A 6,337-nucleotide genomic window follows, 5' to 3' on the forward strand; every position below is an offset into this window, starting at 1 on the left:
TAACACATGATTAATGCATTTTTTGTGATGAATTAATTAACGCTTTAACTTTAAAAGCACTAATATATTAGATTATATATACATACTTTGCTTTTTGGAGAGTCCTTGTTTTGTCTTTGTACTTTACAAATTTGACCACAATTGGCCTGAGTCTGGCACTCCCCGGTTCAGGTTTACCCGTTACCAGCAACGTTCATGGCACACTGTATTTTTGAATGGTTGTTTATTTGTGCCCTATGATTAACTGGCAACATGTTCAAGGCATTGCACCTAAAAGTCCAGGATACAGACCAGCTCAATGTGACACTAAACATGATAAGTAGTAAGTGTTTTTCAAACATTTTACAGTCATGGATCATGCATTTGGTCCCCAGCCATGTACCCCCTACTCACATAAACTTAAAAAAAAATACGTAGATAAACAACAAGAAACACACAGCATGAAGGTTTCTTATGTGGAGTGCAGTGGTAAAAGAGTGGGGAACAGTGCAGCAATGTGCTTCCATGGCAACGCAGTGCCATTGGCCATTCGGTCTCCAGATGTCTTTGAAATGGTCTGCTTCCACCTGCTTCAAACAGTACATCATGTTGTGAGCCTCTGAAGTATCCTTGGTCTTACCTCATCCTTTCATCTCGAGCTAAAATGCACCTTTCTTTTCACCCAACTGGAGGATTAGAAAAGGAGCAAAATGTGGACAATATGGAGGCATTCAGCTGCAAAGGAAATACTGTGTAATAAATTGAAAACAAATAACACACTTTGATGCATTGCTTTAAAGCCCCAGTGTGTAGCTCACGACCGCCATCTATCGGTCAAACAAGATAATGCAATGATTTTAAGCACACGAACTACGGCGTCTCAGAGAGACCCTACTTCAACAGCCTACCACCAATTTCACCGGAACAGAACGCAAACAACTTCTGGTATCCCTCGAGTGATGACGTAAGTGAATTGCATTTGTTAGACATACTGTACAGACCCCTAATATTTGTGATTTAGTCATTTAATTTCAGAATTAATATTTTTGTCGGCATTGTTTGGAAATACTGTACCTCAGCTAATGATAATGGCTATCTATGTTCATATTTGTTAGTGCAACTAAACTATGCAACAGAGAACACACAGTTATGTTATATGTTTTATAGACATGTGGACCATCTCAAAGAGGGCGATGAGGGGCGAGAGAGACGACGAGGAAGAGAACGCGGAAGTGAACGCGGTGTCTCGTAACGTACAATTATGTCATCATGGAAAAATAATTCCATTCGAGCATGCATGTGAATGGCTCAAAACATACCTTTGCTTGGAATATGTGGTATTTAGATTACATCGTTTGCTGATATGTTTAGTATATCGTACAAAAATAATGGTGTTAACTGAACTACACAGATGCAACTCAGACTCGTAAACCCCCCCGTGTCTTGTTGCTACTAACCACTCAGAAAAGTGCTGCTTACAAAAACATTTGAAACCCTTTACTCAGATATCGATTTGTCACCATGTTGAACAATTTTACCTAATAAATATCACTAAGCAACTTAATTAGTTTTGATTGAAGATACAACAGCTTCCTTGTACTTCGATGTGCAGGAATTTACATGGCTTTCACAAATAGTCTTGCTCATGTAATAATGTACTTCATTGGCTCAGTGACTTTCAGTTCATTGTTTGGTACCTCATCTGACATACAATTGTTACCTTCTTGCAGAGACTCGTACAGGAAATGACCATGGAGGAACATGAAGATATCCAAGTCCAGCTGATAGACTGACACCAAGAAATACTTTTTGACACATTGCTGACACATCAGCACCACCATGATTTCCTGTACCTGGATCCCACATCAGCACCACCATGATTTCCTGTACCTGGATCCCAGACTGCAGCACCTTGGTGACTTGTGGCAAATAAGTGACACTTTCCCAGATCCTCGAGGACAATACAAAGGTTTTTTTACCTGGCATATAATTAGTCCATGTCTGACACTTGCTGTAGTTTGTATAACTTGTATATTGTTGTTGTGTGTTAATTTGTACATTTTGAATAACTAAAAAATACTATTTCCTTTGGCGTCAACATGCAGTGTTCATTCGACACCTAACCTAACACTATTTTACATGACTAGAAATGTAAAACATCAAAAGCCTGGAGAATTATTATAAATGCTTGCAATGACAAGCAATTCTTCATTGGCCAATGAATGTAAGGTACAGTACATGAAAATGAATAAATAAAATAAAGTAAAATAAAAGTCTACATGAAATGAACATATTAACTAAAAAAAAAAAAAAATGCTGTTATAATATAATGAGCGACATGAATTGCAGTTGATCCAGAAATTTACCAATACGCTGTGCATTTCAAAATATGGAAAATAGACATACAGGTTTGGGCCAAAGGTAGTGTTACAGAGCAGGTATGTGTTGTACACAGCTAAAATATCTGATTAACTCAATACCATGATGGTTTGTTTTTTTTTGTGTGTGTGTGTGTGCTGACATTGTCCCCCATTAACATTGCAACATTCCTCAAACTCTCCCGAACACATAGTATGATCTGTAACACTACTTTTCGCCTACTCTATGAGTTATTGGGGCAAAATTAAGGAAGGCTTGTCCATTGATTGTGTGAACAGACTGCAGTAAAAATGAAGTCACTTCAATGTTTGCTGGTTTTATTAAGTTTGACATGCTCCTTGACTGCACAAGTACATGTTATGGAGTGAGGGCATGTTCCCACCAACGATGATATCATATTCTTCAAAGGCTTGCTGAGGAAAGTGAGGGAGGAGTCACTCCATGGCTTCAGACACCTGGTCAGCAGGTCCTGTGTAAAACAAGTGGTGCTTGTACATGTGACCATTCCGTATTGCTTCACACAAAAAGTTAATGTAGTGTGCAATGCCGTCCATATGTAAATGACATACCAAGACGTCGGCTGACTTCAGTTTGTTGCAGCTCAGATATGGTAGGTGGAGATACTGGTGGTACAACACCGAAGCCTTCTGGGGTCCTCCATTCAAGTGTCCTCATTCGGGGCATTCCAATTTGGCTGCTGAGGAAAGTGAGGGAGGAGTCACTCCATGGCTTCAGACACCTGGTCAGCAGGTCCTGTGTAAAACAAGTGGTGCTTGTACATGTGACCATTCCGTATTGCTTCACACAAAAAGTTCATGTAGTGTGCAATGCCGTCCATATGTAAATGACATACCAAGACGTCGGCTGACTTCAGTTTGTTGCAGCTCAGATATGGTAGGTGGAGATACTGGTGGTACAACACCGAAGCCTTCTGGGGTCCTCCATTCAAGTGTCCTCATTCGGGGCATTCCAATTTGGCTGCTGACTCTCCCCTTGATATTTTTTTTTTCTTGCAGGTCGGTGATGTATTTAAACGGTGCATGAATGCTTGTATACATCAGAATATGGTTCTGGAACCCCTCAAGTTTGGCTGTTGATCTAGTGTGACACAAACAAAAACACAATTATAAAATAAAATAGAATAATTGATGATACTACTATATGTCACCAACTTTCCAACAAAGCCCCCAAAATAGAGGTAAGATCTTTAGTTTTTGGGCCCAAAACATTGTATTAGCTAGATAAAAGTAACTTGACTGCATACTGCATAGAATATGCAAAGGCTGCTTGCTTGTCGAATTTCCGTGGAAAACGTGGCAGCCTGTAAATTCTTGTGCACCCAATTACACAATGGACCAGTACACACTTGAGTGAGAGAGTTCAGACTCTAGCAGTGCTTACGGTACAGCCAGCATTTAAGTCCAGAAAGTTATTCCCTGCCGAAAATTAATTTCGAGAACCCTATTTTCACCAACCACAACGAAAATAATTTTCAACTCCTCCACTAATACAGTATGCTTTAGATTCTCCATTGAAGTTATGGGCAAATATACCTCCGAAATCACAGTTACATTACATTACACAATAACTTGCGCATTTACTCTAAATATAACGTGCCAGCGGGAATCTTTTTTTTTTTTCAAAGCAAGTAGCTACATAACGAAATCGTTCGAGTGGTGCGGAGTTGCTAATCAACAGCTACAGTGATCGTAAAACAAAGGTACGAACATCGTATTAATTAGTACAGTGTATACTTTTTCTCTCGCTCTCAAAACGTAAACACAAATGTACTCTTACTTACCGGTCAAGTAGAAAGCAGTCGAAGGCACCGGCACGTCCCAAACCTAGTCTGTTCCTCATTTCTCTCCATCTGGCAAATGCGGCTACAATATAAACTCTTGTTTTGTCGCGCTGAAATAAAATAAATTCCCAAAGTAAGTGTGATGCTTGATAATGCTCTCTTCGGGGACCGGAAACTCTTCTTCTTCGTGGAAATGCGGTCGCCATACAAACCGGAAGTGCGTTCCAAAAACGCGTTAAGAAATGGAGCGCTGAAATTTGTGTTTGACGGCACCCGTAGCAGAAAGATGGCGGCGAAACATGGCGGACACTAGAAGCCGCGGCTCGGACATGTAAGATAATTTGCGATTTCTAGACTAACCGTTATATTTAAAAAAAGTACGTTTATGCGATACAACATATCTTTTTACATACTACTAACACAAACAATTGTTTTTTTTTTCCGAATGATTTATTGTTTCACCACTAGATGCCACTGTATAATACTGAGTGTACCTTTAAGCTAAAAAAGTACTAATGCTTTTGGGAAATGAATGTTAAGTTTAAACAAAACTGCTCAGAAGAATGTTACTGATTAAGCTGTGGTTAACTTGGAGAGCCCTCGGGACAAGGGAGTCAGAGGTGAATGCACCCAGAATGACCATTTAAATGGTAAAGAGCATTATGTCTGCCTCATTTGACTTTCAGCATTGCGCATGGCTCATAGCTTAGTATAATGGTTATGGACCCCTTGGTGGTTCGAGTCTGCAGCCAGCATGCATTTATGGCGCTCCCCACTCACATTGTAAACGCATCGTTTACAAGTCTCATCAATGTAGATTTTATAAGGCTGAATGTTATTCATTCTTTCTTTCATTCATTCTTTACAGCAAAGCTGTTCAAGGTGATAAGTAATTTGAAGCGACTACAGGCTGTGGACTGCTTGGGATTCTACCTGGTAAAATCTGTCTTTTTGTTGGACCCCGAAACAGATTTTCCAAAATAAGATTTATAATTTACGCAGAAAGAAATAATGACATAAGCTTTTTACCTGAATCAAAATAAAACATTTTTATGCTGTATGTTATGGAAGCCCAAAATTGTCAAAATTCAATAAATAAAAAGGCTATCCTTTTGATAAGTAACAGACAAGTATGTAATATGGCCATTAAATTGTAAAATGAGGCATTAGTATTATTATGAAAAGTGTTCTTACTGTTCTTTAATATGTAAATTTTTTTATTTTGATTAAATATTTCATAATGATTATTTTAACAACGTGATACTTAAAAAAAAAAAAAAAAAGACATTTATTTTTCAAGGTTTTATAAGATAAGACAATTTGTTATTTATTTATTTATTTATTTTACAAAGTCAGGTTTTATTTCATAATGTCCTTTTCCACAATGGTCTTCTTTTACATGATGCCATTTTACAGCCGAATGACTTGGTCTGTCAATCAAAGTCAGTGGGTGGGACCACCTGTGTGAGCCGAGATCGCCGTGACGCCTACCCCGTACCCTGACGCAGAAGTTTAACAAGGCATTTACGTTATGATCCGGTTCTAAACGATTTTCTAATTCTTGGAGTACTTCTGAAAGTGACTTATCTCCCGCATCCATGCTTTAGCAAGCCTGTGACTGCTATGGCTCCTCATCAGGCGCTAAACTCTCCACGCGTGAATCGATACTGCAAGTGCTGCTGCTCATGTCTGTATAAGGGACCAATCACGTAACCTCATATCATTTGATTGACAGACCAAGTCATTCAGCTGTAAAACGCCGTTATGTAAAAGAAGGCCATTGTGGAAAAGGGCATTATGAAATAAAAACTGACTTTGTAAAAAAATAAAAATAAAAATCTTATAAAACCTTGAAAATAAATTAAATGTCATTATTTTTAAAAAGTAGGACTTTGTTGGACTTTGTTAAAACAATCATGAAATATTTAATCAAAATAAAATGTTACATATTAAAGAATAGTATAACATTTTTCGTAATACTAACACCTCATTTTAAAATTTAATGGCCATATCACATAATTGCCATTTATCGACAGGATAGTTATTTCAAAATGACCTTTTTATTTATTTAATTTTGACACTTTTGGGCTTCCATAGTTTGCACGATAGGAACTCTCTCACATTGGCTGTTGATTTGTCGTTCGCGAAGATTCACGCGTGACAGACTTTGCATTTCCG

At 38.2% G+C, this 6,337-nt stretch overlaps 1 long non-coding RNA gene across 1 annotated transcript; it reads right to left on the bottom strand.

Moving 5' to 3' along the window:
* Positions 1 to 2,658: 2,658 nt before the first annotated feature.
* LOC144030584 (uncharacterized) lies at positions 2,659 to 4,653 on the bottom strand. The gene is made up of 4 exons (XR_013287294.1): positions 4,160 to 4,653; positions 3,212 to 3,456; positions 2,928 to 3,111; positions 2,659 to 2,827 (listed from the first exon to the last, which is right to left on the bottom strand). It is a non-coding gene; the product is annotated as an uncharacterized LOC144030584 (long non-coding RNA).
* Positions 4,654 to 6,337: the final 1,684 nt, after the last annotated feature.

This window comes from Festucalex cinctus, chromosome 11 (assembly GCF_051991245.1).
Source record: "Festucalex cinctus isolate MCC-2025b chromosome 11, RoL_Fcin_1.0, whole genome shotgun sequence".
Lineage (NCBI taxonomy): Eukaryota > Metazoa > Chordata > Actinopteri > Syngnathiformes > Syngnathidae > Festucalex > Festucalex cinctus.